The sequence below is a fragment of the Phoenix dactylifera genome, chromosome 9 (assembly GCF_051530095.1).
Source record: "Phoenix dactylifera cultivar Ajwa chromosome 9, Ajwa_hap1_PhDact_Kaust_v1.1, whole genome shotgun sequence".
Classification (NCBI taxonomy): domain Eukaryota; kingdom Viridiplantae; phylum Streptophyta; class Magnoliopsida; order Arecales; family Arecaceae; genus Phoenix; species Phoenix dactylifera.
Genome location: NC_143198.1, coordinates 5,687,698 through 5,703,952, shown reverse-complemented (window position 1 = coordinate 5,703,952; position 16,255 = coordinate 5,687,698). Strand labels below are relative to the sequence as shown.

General features: G+C 36.8%; 3 non-coding genes across 3 annotated transcripts; all 3 read left to right on the top strand.

The window, feature by feature from the left end:
- Positions 1 to 10,054: 10,054 nt before the first annotated feature.
- On the top strand, positions 10,055 to 10,128 carry TRNAE-UUC (transfer RNA glutamic acid (anticodon UUC)). The gene has a single exon. It is a non-coding gene; the product is annotated as a tRNA-Glu (tRNA).
- A 482-nt stretch (positions 10,129 to 10,610) lies between these two features.
- Positions 10,611 to 10,726, top strand: LOC113462604 (U5 spliceosomal RNA). Its single transcript, XR_003385339.1, has one exon. It is a non-coding gene; the product is annotated as a U5 spliceosomal RNA (small nuclear RNA).
- A 2,149-nt stretch (positions 10,727 to 12,875) lies between these two features.
- On the top strand, positions 12,876 to 12,992 carry LOC113462605 (U5 spliceosomal RNA). The gene has a single exon (XR_003385340.4). It is a non-coding gene; the product is annotated as a U5 spliceosomal RNA (small nuclear RNA).
- The last annotated feature ends 3,263 nt before the right edge of the window (positions 12,993 to 16,255 follow it).

The following is a 16,255-nucleotide window of genomic DNA, read 5'->3' as shown; positions in this document are numbered from 1 at the left end:
TATGTTCCAGGTACTTTGTATTTAAATGATATTTCTTTAGAACTGAAATGCATCTTTGAAAGCCATTTATGAGATAGGTTCATGAGATAGGGACTTGCCATCATTTTTCCATCAACATGAGATCAACATGAGAATGGTCTACAAAATCATTTTAATATTATTGCTGAGCCATCCTATGTCATTGATGGAATTAAAAGGCATCCCATGTTGATTAAATGAGGATCCATCTCACATCGGCTATACACTGGGTATATAGATCTTGAGTTTTTATATAGGGCCAAAGAATCCAAATAATACTTTCTTGCTAGCCTTTTGAAAGAGCTTTGGTTTGTTTTCAGTAAAAACTATTGATTGTTTTTCTGATTTTTTTTTGGAGCCCTACTCTTTATTTGTATCAAAAAAGAAAAAGAAAACTTAAGTGCACTAATTTGGTGTCGGGCATTTTCGACAATTATAGTTTAAAGTAAAAATATTTTTCTTTACCTGAGAATCCATCCACCATTATATGACTGTTATAAAAAAATGCAAACCATAAAAGAATGCCTACTATAAATGCATAAGGGTGGCAGCTAAATTGGCATGGAACCTATGCTAATGATCGAATGAATCTATTCTAGTCTCTTCAATAAGAAAAATACTTTACATATAAGGGCCCATGATTATCAAAATTTAAACCGTCAAACATGGTTGATGATATACTATTTTAGTGGGAAAGCATGACTCCTCAAGTAGGATATATAATAATATTATGAGGATCCATGCGGATATATATCTAGTTCACATTGGTTACACATCGGATAGATCTTGGATGCTTATACAAGATTAAAAAATCCTAACAGTACCTTCTGCTTAGCTTTTTCAGGTGAAGTTCCGCTTATATATTAATGCGAACCTAGTCCATGGCTCATTTATGACTAGATCTCTTAGGGCTAACCACTAAGTGATTTTGAAATTTTTAATTGAATTTGACTAATTAGTTTGGATTTGGACTTTTGACCCACTGAGGATAAGGGTGTGCATGAGAAATTGTGTATCCAAAAATCATGTATGCATATAATTTAGTCTACATTAATTGATTATTTACCGAAAAGAATTTGGATACTTATACAAAGCTAAGGAAAGCAAATAATGTCTTCTAACCTTTCCAGCTAAAGTCATGAGTCCTCGTAGGTATTCTATTTTAAAAATTAAAGTAATATACTGATCTTGAAAAAGCCAGAGCCATCAATTGGATTGTGGTGAGAATATTGATCGATAGGTATAAGGTTATTTATATCTTTACTTCCTACTTATTTGTTTATCTATTTATTTGTTTTTTTGTAACAGTAAAAGAAAAATTGTAAAACATGCAATTCATGTGCAGCTATATATATCCTTCTTTGTTTTTCATACCAAGAACCCGGCAAACAACAGAAGCATTCTAATTTGTTGCTCTACTTCCCGTGCTCATGACACAAGGCCTTACATTTTATTGCCCTTGCATGACATTTAATTTTCTGCAACAGAAGTACCCAATAGTTCCACTTTATTTGTTACCATATTCTTTGGATTGAATCAACTCTCTGAATGGCCTAATAATCACATGACACTCACCTACCATTTATTTATTTGTACTAATCTTTAACTACCACATAAAACGAGGAGTGGAGCAGGGATAAGTAGGAGTATTCTGCCCATAATGCCACGTACCAACACCGTATATCTCTAAGCTCTTGAGTTTGAATCAATAAAATCATACCATCCCTACAACATCTCCTAACCCTAATTAGTTCTCTGTCTACTTAATTTTCTTTCGATCTATTACCGTGAGAATTGGGCATATGCAAAGCATGTAGTTTATTTAATAAAAAAGGAATTTTTTTTGGATGAGATTCGATAAGTGTATTCGTTGTATTAACTTATATTCTTTAATTTTCCATTTTTCAGTTGTTTGTTTGATATATGGAGGGGTATTTACAAAAAAAATGATGTACTTATAAAATGGAAGTGGAACAAAAGCCTGAAGAGACATCTCGACATACTAGTGCTCCCTGTGTTTCAAATAAAGGCTAGATTTTAGCATACATGAATACAAGTCGGAGGCAGTATGAATTATTGTGATTTTCTAATGTGATCAAAAGTTTTTCTTTTTTCTTTTTTTTTGGGGGGGGGGGCGGGGCTGGGGTGGTTAAGGTTTTTACATCTTAATAATAACGCCTTCTGCAAAACTAAGAAATGTAAATAATAACTTCTGACTAATTTTTCGAGCAAAAGTCATGAGTCATCATATATATTTCTTTTGTTTTTTGAAAAGTAAAGTAATATAATGATCTTGTAGAAACCAAAGCCATCAAATGGATGTTGGTGAGAATATTGATCGATGGGTAAGGTTATTTACTTATTTTACTTACTCCCAGGTAGGGAAGGATGTCACACAGAGAGTGGCTGTCAAACATTGCTTACTTAAGCGAGCACCAAAGTTGCTAAGATTTGATGTTATACACATAATATGGCAATGGAGTTACCATCTAAAACCTACTATGGTGCCTTAAAAGTAATGTTTTCAGATAGTCCTACAGTGAGCAAAAAGTTTGAAAATTAACTTTGTATTACGTATTAGATGGCTACAACTGACGCTAACTTTTCTTAGTTTTAAATTGTTCGGTGGTCAGATAAGTCAAAATATTGTTTTGTTATTTTCTGATAAACGACAATAATAACAATAGGAATGATGCCAACAAAGAAAGCAACAATTTTTATTATTATTTATTTCTTTATGCATAGTAACTGTAAGATTAGTGATTAGAAAAATTGAGTTTGGTTAATTTTATAATAAAGGAATATACCATGCTCGTTATTTTAGAGAAGCCATCAGGGTCTGATGGAGTCCATGATGATATTCTTGAAAGAATGAAAACCGTACGTAAGTCTGAAAACAATCTCTAGCCAACTGCTGAAAAATGACATGCCTAAAAATACAGCAAAGTATAGAAAATTATCCTGACTTTTTCTTATTGAAAATTATCCTGAATTTTATAATTAACTTGCCATAGTTATTGATTCAATAGAGGGTGGTATTTCAAAATGACTCCGCAATTTGATATAATATTAGCCAAAAAATGTTGGAGTAGACTAAGAAACTTCATACTTGATCAACCTAGCCAACATGCGTGTCTCTCTCTCTCTCTCTCTCTCTCTCGCAATAATGGTTGACTTGGAAGGAGAAGAACAAAATAGCGATGCTAGCTACCAGTGCCAGGTTCATGCACAATAAAAGTTCTATGTGCCATATGGCAGAGAGGATTGATTTCTATGGGAATTAATAGTCATGCTTCGAGGATGGTAGAGTGCGAGGGTTTTTTTGCCTTTTTTATTAAACATGGTTGAATATATATATATAGTTGCAATAGTAATAATAGTGGGCTTAAGCCACTTGTTGAATGCAAGAATTGGACATCCAAAGCATTTTTTAAAATAAATTATTTGACACATATTAAAATCGTGTGGTTAAATGATCATTGTCAACCAAATCAGATGATTCAAGTTTAGACATCTCGCCTTATTCAATAAATCAATAATAGTTTTTTAGAAAAAAATTCTTTGCTTGGAACACAGTCAAATAACTTAAAGTGAGGATTTCAATGAAACTGATATGCTACTTGTACCCTCTTACTCCAAGCATATGTCTGAAAGGGTTGGTATATATATATTTCCTACTTACTTCCCATTGCTTTTCTCAGAGGCAAGATTAGAGGTTGATGCATGTATTTGTTGACTTAGGCTTATCCTTGCATCACGGCATGGTTGGTCTCTCTACGCTAGCCAGTGTTGCAGGCCTCTCCTAGTTTGGCACAAGGTCAGCTAAAGGAAAAGAATTGGTGATTGATAATGGTGAAAGACCTACACTTGACCAGATCCAACCTAATGCATGGGTCAAATGTCTTTTTCATGTATTGAAAATTAGTGGTTTGGGGCCGGCAGACAACAGTTTAGTTTCAAATTGGGTGAGTTTTGGTTGGAAGACTCGGGCAGAGGGATGAGTTTTTGAACTATGATTGGGCGAGCCCTCCTTTGGCATTCCATGCTGCTGAGTAAAGTGCCATTCTTCTAGCATTCCTCTTTAGACCATGTCATATGTTTTAAGATAAAGATATATATATATATATGTACAAAGGCAAGCAGCCCCAAAGGTCAGCTTGATAGTGGGACTTAATACGGGGTCATTTCATGACAACACATTCGTGACATTTGTTCTAATAACATGGTAGCATGCGTCACCTAATGAACAAAAAGAAAGGGGAAGAAAAGTAGGAGGGATGATTGAGTCCAAGCTTCTAGCACTCATGGAAAGTCTTGGTAGGTTTGGAGCATTTGTCACAATTCATGGGCTCCATAAGTCATGCAAATGTAAGCAAGGAATCCTCAGTTGCACTTGGTGTCCATATTGGAAAGAAGACTGCCATGCCACAACTAGTATAAATCTTTGCTGAGTTTCCTTGGCGAGAACTGGGGCAAAACAAAAATAGCCGTTAGCTTTCCAAGGATGCCACGCAATCGCATGGGAGACTTCGGGATAGAGACTGAAGAAAAGATTAGGGTTTGTGGTGGTCTTCTGACCTCCATGGGGATTCCGTCTTTGGACGCGTTAATTCCTGTCCTCGCATGACTTTAGCGATCCATCCAGGTCATGGCTTCTGGCGGCCGGGTCCCGTCTAAATTAAGGTAGGCCTCTTGCCTGGTTCTCTTCTAGGTGAAGGGACTTTCTTCATGGCCAGTGTGTCACGCCTCGAACCCATCACTTAGAGCCGACTCTATGATATAAACGACTACATGACTTCTAGAGCGGTGTCTTAGAAATCATGCAGGTCCTATAAGATAAACAAAATTTCAATAACACCAACTATTTTAATTAAATCTATAATAATCATGATAATCTAACAAATTAAATTCCTCATTATCAACTAGTAAAACTTGATAATTAGAAAATTTCAAATATTCATCTGTTATCAAGAAATAGTCTAGTTAACTACTTCATCGCTTGACTTTCATGCCCAACGTATTTGAAACTAAGCATCCTGTGACTTTGAAGAAAAATGCAACAGAGAAATATGAGCTTTACAGCCCAATAGAATTCTTCAAGCATACACACTAGCATGAATATGATATTAACCTTTAGGATATATGTAACTAGTAGAAAAATAGTAAGATTCATACGTCAAATCTGGTAATTGAATAAGCGCCTAACAGGTCTAGAGTATATATTTATATATCATATATATAAGCCATACCTACATACACATCAAGTTTTAATCATATAGCAACTCAATTGCATACATATCATCATAGTAGCAATCTCAAGATACATATTATATATCATCATAGTTTTGTTATACACATCATATATCACCCAATCAACAATTTCACTCAATAGTAGTTCAGTGAGATTACTTATCATTAATTGATTAGAATAGGTCGGATTCGACATTGCTTCATTTCGGCATTGGATTAGTCCCACCCACGCTCTAGGTCATGCAGGCCAAAACACACCACGTTTATGCCTATGGCTGGCAAATACAATATTGCATCTCAGTTTACAAACTGACATCACATATACTACATTATATATGTGTCGGCTAGTCCAAATACCCCTTCTTCCCTCGTTCGTATAATTATAAAAATTTCAGTTTTACTTATAAATCACTATTATATTTAAGTAAAACTTATCATCTTGAATTGGCCTTTGGGATGGACAAGTCAAAGCCATGCTCCCACCCATGCCAGGCCAAATATCATACCACACCGTAACCCAAGGCTGACACACCATATTTCACAAGTTGTTGGCTAGTCTAATTGCCCGCCCTTTTTTTCCTGCACTAATAATTATGCAGTATTCAGTTTAGTTACGTCATAAATATGATTAAGTGCAATTTATTATCTAAAATTGATTTTTCGGTATTGGACTAGTTATAACCATGCTCTAGTCCATGGTAGGCCAAACATAATGCTGCACCTCAGCCTAAGGTTGACACACCATAGACATCATGTTTTTTACATGGTCAACCAATCTAGATGCCACCCATTTCTCATGATACAATTATGTCATGATACATCTAATCCAATGAACATCAAATCATCAGCATATGATACTTGTACCAATATATATATAGAATATCCACAATTATACAGATGATAGCGTGTAGAAATCAAATTATTTATTTTAATCATTAGTACATGATACATCTACGTGCAAAATTATCCATAAACATGAAGATGATTGCATTGAGAGATTCTTACTTCTGCTAAGGACAGAATCAAACACAATGTATACTGATCCACTCTTAGATCTAAGGACTAGGGTTCAGCGTCTTTTTATCCAACGATAGTTTCTCTAAAAAACCCAAACCAAACGTCAGAAGAGTCAATAAATGACCATAGCTGATGGGGAAAGATTAGAAAAAGATACGATAGATATTTGTACAATGCTAGTCCAGGACATCTTCTACATTCAACCAAAATCAACTAAGATGTCTAAATCCTCCACTAGTCCACTAAAACATGTAGAGAGAGAGCTGAGAGAGAAAGGAAGAGAGAGAAAAGAGAATGAGAGAAGAGTGTGGAAATGATAGCCATGGAGGCTCTCAAAACGAAGAAAGGGGAGGGAAGAGTGCTGAGCAGTCACCATGGTCGAAGAGTGGCAGTCCATGGTGGCATCTGGCAGTAAGCGCGGTGGCGGCCGGCAGTGGAATGGAGAAAAAATAGAAAACAAGGACTCGTTTGGTTCGCAGGAAGCATTTTTCCTCCTAGGAATATGATTCATGGAAAATAAATTCCTAGGAAGAGGATGCCTAGGAAAGTACTTTTAGCATGTTTGGTTGACCATAGGAAAGTGACAAATTTCCAAAGTGCTTATATTTGGTTGGCCATCCACTTTCCTGGAAAAGTTATGTATAATTCTTATTATGCCCTTAATAAAAATTAGGTCTTTAATGCCTCTTTCATGCTTCTTTAATGCTGAAGAGTCTTTTTGGAAAAAATTAAAAATGGAGTGATTTCCGTTTCATGGAAAAGTAACTTTTCCATGTTTCTCATGGAAAAGACTTTCCCATGAAATGTGGGAATCATATTCCCATGGAAATATAACTTTTCCGTCTCTCTTCTTTAAAAACTTCAACCAAACAAGAGGCATCTCATTACTTTCCCATTGACCACACTTTCCCTCCTTCTTTTTCCGCGAACCAAATGATCCCCAAGAGATTTTGACTTCAATTCGAGGCAAGCTCACTGGCCAGCGACCATTGCCTTGTCGTGAGGCCTTACTTAGGGGAAAAAATCAAAATAAGGGAGACCCTGTAATAGAAATCCAATTACTCATCACTTCAAACTAGCTGCTGATAAGGAAATTGAAACTGAAAAAAGGAAGGAGAGGAGGGTTTGGTGACCATATCATATTTCTGGTGAGATCTTACAACTGGATCGATAGAAGAAAAAAAACCCAAGAAATGTTCCACAAAAAGAGCTTGAAATCACAGCTCTAATCGAGGAACCTTGAAAGTGGAAGCTAGAGAGGAAGCAGAGGTCTCCTTTTATAGACAAAGCTTAGTGCTTCGTCCAAATGCAATGGGCTTTAGACTTTCTTTGCCCGACGGAGTAGAGAGAGGAGACAGACTGCCATTAGGAATCCTCCTCTCCTCTTATGTGCCAAGCACACATCAAATGTCCAATCCAGGCCTTTCTCAACAACTCCAACTAGCTCAAAAGAATCAGGTTGTTCCATTTATGTAAGGATTTGTGCGGGCGTATATTTAGTTTCACATCGATTATGTACTGAGTAAATCGTAGGTACTTATATAGAATCAAAAAATCTAAATAATACCTTTCGGCTAGTCTTTTTAGATAAAGTCCTAGATTGTGATAGATGGAATCTGAGCAGACTCGATTCATGACCTATGTGAACTAGGAGACACTGCAGTATGAGCCCATATGAGTTGACCATAAGATCGTAGTATCTGTGATTGAATTTGACTATATTTAAATCTTTAGCATGGCAAGAACGTCGGAGCTTGAATAGAGAAAATATGTGAGAATTCGTATGGGCATGTGTTTAATCCCACATCAGCTACATAGAGTAGATTTTAGGTACTTATATAGGATCCAAGAATCCAAATAATTTTTTTCAGCTAGCCTTTTCTGATTGTGACACAATAACAATGCTACGAGCATTTATAGCTTTTGCACTGTTGGCTAGTTTGTGTGGCATAATTTTGAGACTTGGGATTTCATGCCAAAGAGATACCATGAATTCAGCTCATGGAAGGGACAAGTTGCTCGTTAGGATCTTGAAGTCATACTCTTATGTTTTATAGTCTTTGGTTGTTAAATTTCAACAAAGCATTTGATGGTAAAGCAGGTCAGGTTTATAGAGCAATTATGCTAAAAATCTTTAGTTTTCATTATATATTTTAGAAATTGTTAAAAAGGTTTTATCTTTTTCTTGCGAAATATTAAAAAAGTTTTATCAGTACTAATGTACTAAATCATATTAGAACTCTGAAATTGAGCGTGCTTAGATGAGAGTATTACTAAGGTGGTTAAAAGAGTTAAGAGGAGTGAAATTTAGCATGGATTTGGCCAAGTCATGCATATGAACATGATAAACCTAGGGGTTTCTCTAGAGGGATACTCTCAACCAACATTGGCACAAACGTATATGCAAAGGAAAATGCTATGTCTAGAATGGGTGTGCATGAGGTTTTTTCAGAGATTAGAATGTAACTGAATCTGGAGGTTTGGTCGTCATGAGCAAGCGCAGACCGACTATTTCACCAATCTGCCCTAAGTGTGAGGCGAAGGAGTTTGTGGATCACATGTTATTCCAGTATGATCGAGCTAGCTGTGAGGGTGTGGAGGCTATCTATCTAATATCCTTCTAGAGGCACTACGCCATTCCAGTTCCTTTACCCAGGCACTCAGAAGGTGGTCAAATATGCATGTCTTGGACTCGGTAGTGGCCATCAGGGCGATTTATGTTGCTTATCATATTTGGCTAGCTAGAAATGTTTGGATATTCTGGATCAGAGTAGTTCGACACCTAGGCTCGTCATGGAGAAGGCTTGAATGCAGGCTACGAAGATCACCCATGTTGGTCCATCGGACATGCCGTTAATAGATCGGGGGTACTTAGGACTCTTCTTCTGCTCATGCAGTGTCTTAGATGATGTACATCATCTAGGAGCCTCCACCCTCGAGTTTCCTCAAGGTCAATTTTAATAGATATATTTTGGATGGTGGCAGAAGAGGTGGTACGAGCTTCATGATCAATAGTCCAGACTCTAGAGTGGTGGCAGCCGGAGGGAGCCCGATCTTTGATATCGCGGTCCCTAGGGTGAAGCTGAGAGCGGCTTGGGTTGGCTTGTGACATGCCCGGTGTTTGCTCGTAGGTGACTCGGCCACTGTGATCAGTTAGATTTGGAAGTGTTCTGGTGTTGCTGGAGGACACCACCCCTGTTTCGAGACATCCGGAGCATCGCTAGTGGTGAAATTATCTTCAAGATAAAACATATTTTTAGAGAGGCCAGCAGAGCTGCATATTGGGTGGTCTCCTTTATTGCAAATAACTCTGGGGGAGTTCTTTAGACCAATGAGGAGGAGCTGCCTCGGGCACTTCGTCACTTATTGTATTTTGACTTTTTTTGAATGTATTCATACTAGACTGCTATGAGTTGTCTAGTATAGCAAAAAAAAAAAGATTTTCATAATTTTTTTATTGATCATGATATTTAGTATAAAAATTGAGAGCAATGAAAGTGGGTTTTTACTATAAAATAAGCTTTAATGTATTCCCAGAAGCAACCAACTAGAAGGCAAATAGGTGATATGAGCAAATCTCCTTTTGGTGAATGGTGAGCGTAAGAAGAAAATAGTAAGATTAGATTTGAAGGAAGGGAACGGGAGAAGCAAAGAAAGAGTAGGGGGAATGGCGGACTCCAAGGAGGAGAGTGAGTGGGGGAGTGGGGACTGCAAGAAGAAGGAAGGAGGCGATTGGTTTAAAGATTAATGGAAGAACCCCAAGCATCATTCCATTGTCGTCTAGTCCGGTTAGGATACCTGGCTTTCACCCAGGCGACCCGGGTTCAAATCCCGGCAATGGAAAAGTTTTAATTTTTACGTTTTTTATTTAAGAAATTAAGTTTTTCTCAATTTTATTTTCACAAAAATTTTTACTGGGCCAGTTTTCTTTTTCTGTAATTTTTCTTGGTGAAAGGACTGGATCTCTTTTTTTCATTAATAGTTTGGACAGATGATTCCTCCTTGCTCACTTTGTTTTTGCATTAATTGAGCACCATTGTAATTTTTCACTTTCGTTGGAAAACAATCCAAAGAATCTTGAGACTTTCGGTAGAGGTGGTGAGTGAGGACATGCCGGATTTGATGGTGGCGTTAATGGGGAAAAAGATGGACAAGGATGAGGAAGTTGTGAGAGAAGATCAAAGAGATATTTGGAGCTCCGCATCGGACCACGTTACGAGAGGGATAGGTAATGGAATATTTTAGTCCCATATCGGGTAGAGAAACTTGAGCTAGCATCCGCCTTCCTATATAGCAGCTTTGCGATCCTCCATTTCAAATCACGCAGCTGCGTGGTGGGCGCAGAGCGAACTATTCTTTCGCCTTTTACTAAAGAATACCGTGTGCCCGCCACATTAAGCAGCATACGCCAATTTTTGGTGGGCCTCTTTCCTTTGGGAAATTTGGCCCTAACAAATTAAATTCAAAAATTTTGATAAATGTACGAAGCAAGTTAAGATATTATTTGTATTTTCTAAAAGGAAAAGGTTTGAATTTTAAAATGCGCATATTTTGTTATAGTTTTATTATATTTTTTGATTGCAAATGTAGGTTTGTCCAAGCAAGGCCGGTCTTCTCTCTCTTTCTTTTTTTGTCCTTTTTTTTTGGGTACAATATGGCTGGTCATTTATGCCACCCACATATAGTAACTGGAGCTTAGCATGGAAAGAGGTATTTGGGGATGAGAAGTCATTGTATGGGATAAAAGTGAATGTTTGGGCATTATCCTAGTGTTTTTCTTGCGATAAATGGAGGTCATATACTTTCCAAATTAAGCCCAAGGGTCAATCAAGACATGTAGATATGATGAAGAAGAAGGAGGTATCAAAAATTTGAAAATGGCTTTCATCTCATAGTAGTTACAATATTACCAAACTTACCTAGGTCTGCAAGCATGTATGGTTGGACCACGCCCGGACATAACTTGAATCGAATCCATATTTAAATTAAGTTTAAGAAACTGAATTTAATCTATTTTTAGGTGTAGTATTAATTTTATCAATTCATTGGCCTTTGGATCAATGGGTCAAAAGTGACCCAAGCACAAGTCATTATAATATATATGATTTGATTATTTAATTATATCATAAATATATCGCAGAATCAACCACTTATTCCACATAATATTTGGTTCATAACCAAATGTAAATGATGATTAACAAATTAATGGACATTACACAAAAATTAACTTCTTTTATTCAAAGAAGATTTGAATTTATAATCTACTAGTTATTGTCCAATTCGAGTTAGTTCAAGATCTAAATTGAATCCAGAGGTTATATTTTTGAATCCAAGCCTAATTCAAATAACTTTTGTTCGGATAGGTCAGATTAATATGAAATTAATTCTAGGTAGGAATCAAGTCATTCCAATCCACTTGTAGCCTTAGGGTTGCTATTGCCATTATATGTAGCTAGCCATGGAACCCATTAATCTTAATCATCCACCGAAAAAGAACGACAATCAATCTATTCGCATGCAATTGATGAAGTATTGCCTAAAATGGATAAACTTCGGTATTAAAAATAGTATTAAAAATAATAGTTTAATGTTTAAGCATGAAGTTTGCAAAATTCTCTAAAATGCTATTTTTGTAATTTCTTGACGAATTCTCAAGTTGTTCTTGTTTTTTTTTCGAGCCATGTTAAAAATTATTACATAACAACAAATAATTACTTAACACTTAAATTATTTAAATAATACTTAATTATCTACAAATTATTTGTTGATATTTATAATTTACTTTTGAATTTGCAAGATTGTTTCAGCATGCACCTATGAGTAGTTGCAGAATGGTCGTGCTTAAATATTCGTCATAGCAGTCGATTTGATGCACGCTTGCCGAAGCAGATCTACCAGTGTGCTGCTTTTGGTGCATGGATTCTAGCAAGCAAGTCCATCACATGTGCGAAATAGGAGGGAACACTACACACACAACAGAGAAAACCGTGCTCAAATTTCGTACAAGATCATGCGCATAAGACTTGTGCGCTTGATAAGATTACAAACAGATATATCTCAAGACAAGCAACGCAGGTGCTTTCTTTACCTTCAAGTCCGGTTATATGATGGCCAAGTTGATCTGATTGTTTGTAATGTGATATTTCATGCTCATGGCCACTTATCCTTCCTTCCACCGCACTTTTTTTGACATGACTGCCAAGAATTTTTCTTCCACTGGACTACTCCGAGCATTTCAGATATACGATGAGTGATGATTGTGGAGCAAGATCTATTACATTCAGAGCCTGATTGGAACCTCAATTTCCGAAAACCTTAATTTTTTTTTTTTACAGTTTTTGGAGAAGAAGATCGTGCAGCTATTAAATTTATATGATATTCGATTCAACAACCGTTACTTTTTGTTGCAAAACTGTCTCCAAAATTTAAGAACAAAATCCGTCACCCCATGAAAAGAAGAAACAAGCCGAAACGTTAACCGGAGGTGACGAGGAATCGAAATATTTTAGTCCCATATCGGGTGGAGAAACGAACGTCCACATCCCACCATTCTATATAGTAGCGTTGCGGTCCCTCATCCAAAACCGCGCAGCTGCGTGGGGGGCACAAAGCGAACTATTCTTTCGCCTTTTACTAAAGAATACCGTGTGCCCGCCACATCAAGCAGCATACGCTAATTTTTGGTGGGCCTTTTTCTTTTTTGGAAATTGGCCCAAACAAATCAAATGTAAGTCTTTTCTTTTGGGCTGAACACTGGGCTTGAGTTTTTTGTCTATTTATTTAAGATCTTATAAATCAGTTTTTGGTGGGTCTCTTTCTTAACGGAAATTGGCCCTAACAAGTCAAATTTCAATGTTTTCTTTTTGGTGAAACATTGGTCTTGAGTTTTTTGTCTTTTTATTTGAAAGATCTAACAAATCAATTTTGATTAGTTTTCATGAAAAAATGGAGGATTTTTTCTTTCAACAAGAATAATAAGTAAGTTCAGTTATTGATGTGTGCATTCATTTTTAGTGCTGCAAGGTGTACTTTAGGTTTAAAATGTGGCATTTTTAGAATATTTTCTTGACCAGTTTTGGGAATGAAGGTCGGCCCAAACAAGTGGCGGCGGGGTCGTGGAAAGAACAGTATCTATGGAACGCGAGGTGGAAGGAGAACACTACTAGTAGTAGAGCAAGGAAACACTGTTTGGTGAAGCTCTGGTATATTTTTATTCGCAAGGGAGACCAACGATGCGTTCGGCCACATCAAGAAGCAAGCCATGGTGGCCGGAATGTGGCCTTTGGCACTTAAGGCCTCGCATGGAAAGGTGATGGCGTCTTCTTTGGGGATAAGAAGGCTTTTGTAGGTTTGAAATTAGATATGCTTAGTTGAGATAGATTTAGATAAATGTTTTTATTTTAAATAATGATTATGGTTTTGTTATTGCATTGTTTGCATGTTTTATGAGGATGAGATGGGAAAAAGAAGGTGACTAATCTACCCTTTCAATTTCGTTTGTCCTTGGATCATTTAATAACAAATACTGGTGAAAAAAGGTGATTAGAATGGTTTGATTTTATTGAGCATAGCGAATTGGTGTGTATATATACACGTCATATATAAATTCAGCATGCGTATAAAATCATAAGTCAAGCTCTTCCCATAAATCAGTCTTTGGGATTCCACCAAATCCTGTACATCAATCCATGCCTAAATTGACCAGGTGAACTTGGTAAGCGTGCTGGGGATTGTGCAAAGTTTGAAGGAATATTTGGGATTCTATCAAATCACATAAATCAATTCATGATAGAGTTGCCCAAGTTGACCAAGTAAACATGATAAATATAGAAAGTTTGAAGGAATCTTTAGGATTCTATCAACGTAAAGTTTGAAGGAATCTTTGGGATTCTATTGCTCCTCCTAAAGTTGGAGCGTGGAGATCCGTTACACCCAACTTGCCACTAAGAAGAAGAAACTGATCACGTCCAAGTGCCTTTGTAAATATATTAGCTAATTGATGATCACTATGAACATAGGCAGTGGAGATATCATACATCTAAATATGTTCATGAACTATGTGGCGATCAATTTCGATATGCTTGGTGCATTCATTAAATACTGGATTGGCGGCAATATGAAGTGTAGCTTGATTATTACAGTAGAACTCCATAGGGTAGGTATGTGCAACAGCTAGATCAGATAATAGAGACTTGAGCCATAACAATTTACATGTGGCAGTTGTCGTAGACCTGTATTCAGCCTCAGTAGAAGAGCGAAAGTTGTGGATTGTGTCTCTGTCTTCCATGAAATAAGAGAAGATCTTAAGAAGTTGAAGTAACCTGTGCTAGATCACTGAGGCATAGAACAAGTAGCCTAATCTAAATTAGCATAAGCACACAAAGTGAGATCACTAGATGATTGGAGAAGTAATCCTTTACTAGGAGATGACTTTAAATAGCGCAATACCCGAATGGCAACATCATAATACGGCATCTTTGGATTTTGCATAAATTGACTAAGAATGTAAACCAATATAAAATTGTTAGCTTGGTGATTGTTGAATAAATTGAGCGACCAACCAACCACCTATAGGAAGAAGGATCCTCTAATGCAGCACCATCATCAGTAAGTCTTAACTTTTGTTCCATGAGCAAATTATATGGCTTTGCACCTAACAATAACCTAGTCTCAGAAAGAATGTCCAATATATACTTGTATTGACTGAGAAATTGCTTTTAGAAGAGCGTGCCACTTCAATATCAAGAAAATATGTTAGGAGGCTAAGATCCTTGATGTGAAACTGAGTGTTTGAACTACTTGAGTAGAAGAATCTGTTGAGGATCACTACCGGTCATGATAATATCATATGAAACATGATTCGGTATTGAGCATAAAAAATAAGTGATCTGTATTGGATTGCTTGTAACCTGCTACTTTAATGACAGATGTAAACTTCTCAAAGTCAATTTCGTAAGACTTGTTTTATGTTGTAGATAGACTTGTGTAATTTACAAACATAGTGCTCCCTCTGTCGTGCTAAACTTGGCAATAAATACAAACACATCTTCATGTAAATCACCATGAAGAAAGGTATTATTGGCATCAAGTTGGTACAAAAGCCAGCCATAGATGGATGCAACAGCAAGAAGGCCATGTATTATAACTAGTTTGGCAACCGTTGCAAATATTTCATGATAATCAATGCCTTCAGCCTGGGTGTAGCCCTTAGAAATGAGATGAGCTTTATATCGCTCAATAGTCCCATTGGATTTATACTTGATTTTGTAAACCCATTTACACCCAATGAGAACTTTGCCTAGAGGAAGAGACACCAAAAACCATGTATTGTTCCTTTCTAATGTTTCTAGTTTGGATGCCATATCATTTTGCCAATGCGGCTCTTTAACTATCTGTGAATAATTAGTGGGCTCCTTGTTGGAGGAGATGGTCGAGAGGAAAGCAAAGTATGAGTGATAAAAGATGAGAATAAGAGATATAGGAGGAGATGGTATAAGCCATATTGTTAGTTGTCGAGAGATGTGGGAGCTATCATGAGAACAGAGCAGACATAATCAAATTTGCTACTTTTTTTCTGATTTTACCTTTTGTTTATGGATGATGAGTTCCATAAAAAAACTCATAAGCTTTATTAATCATGCATAAGAACAAGCACGGTGTAAGAAATCGTCGCCTTGGCCCCACAAGAACACAACGGATTTCAGATCACGATATTGAGCTCTCAAGTGTCAGCCTGAAGGTGCCCAAATTAAAGCCCATGTATTCGTACATGCAATGTAATTTTAGCTGTCTTGAAACCACAAACCTCTCACAAGTACTCGAGTCTGTGCACACCAGCAGTCTCAACCATCCAGTTTCCTCCTGTGAATTTGATTCCTTTAAATCCTATTGAACACAGTCATTCGGTCTCTCCAAATCCTCATGGATTCTCATTCTCTTTTACATTTTGTAATCTCTCTTTAATTTGGCA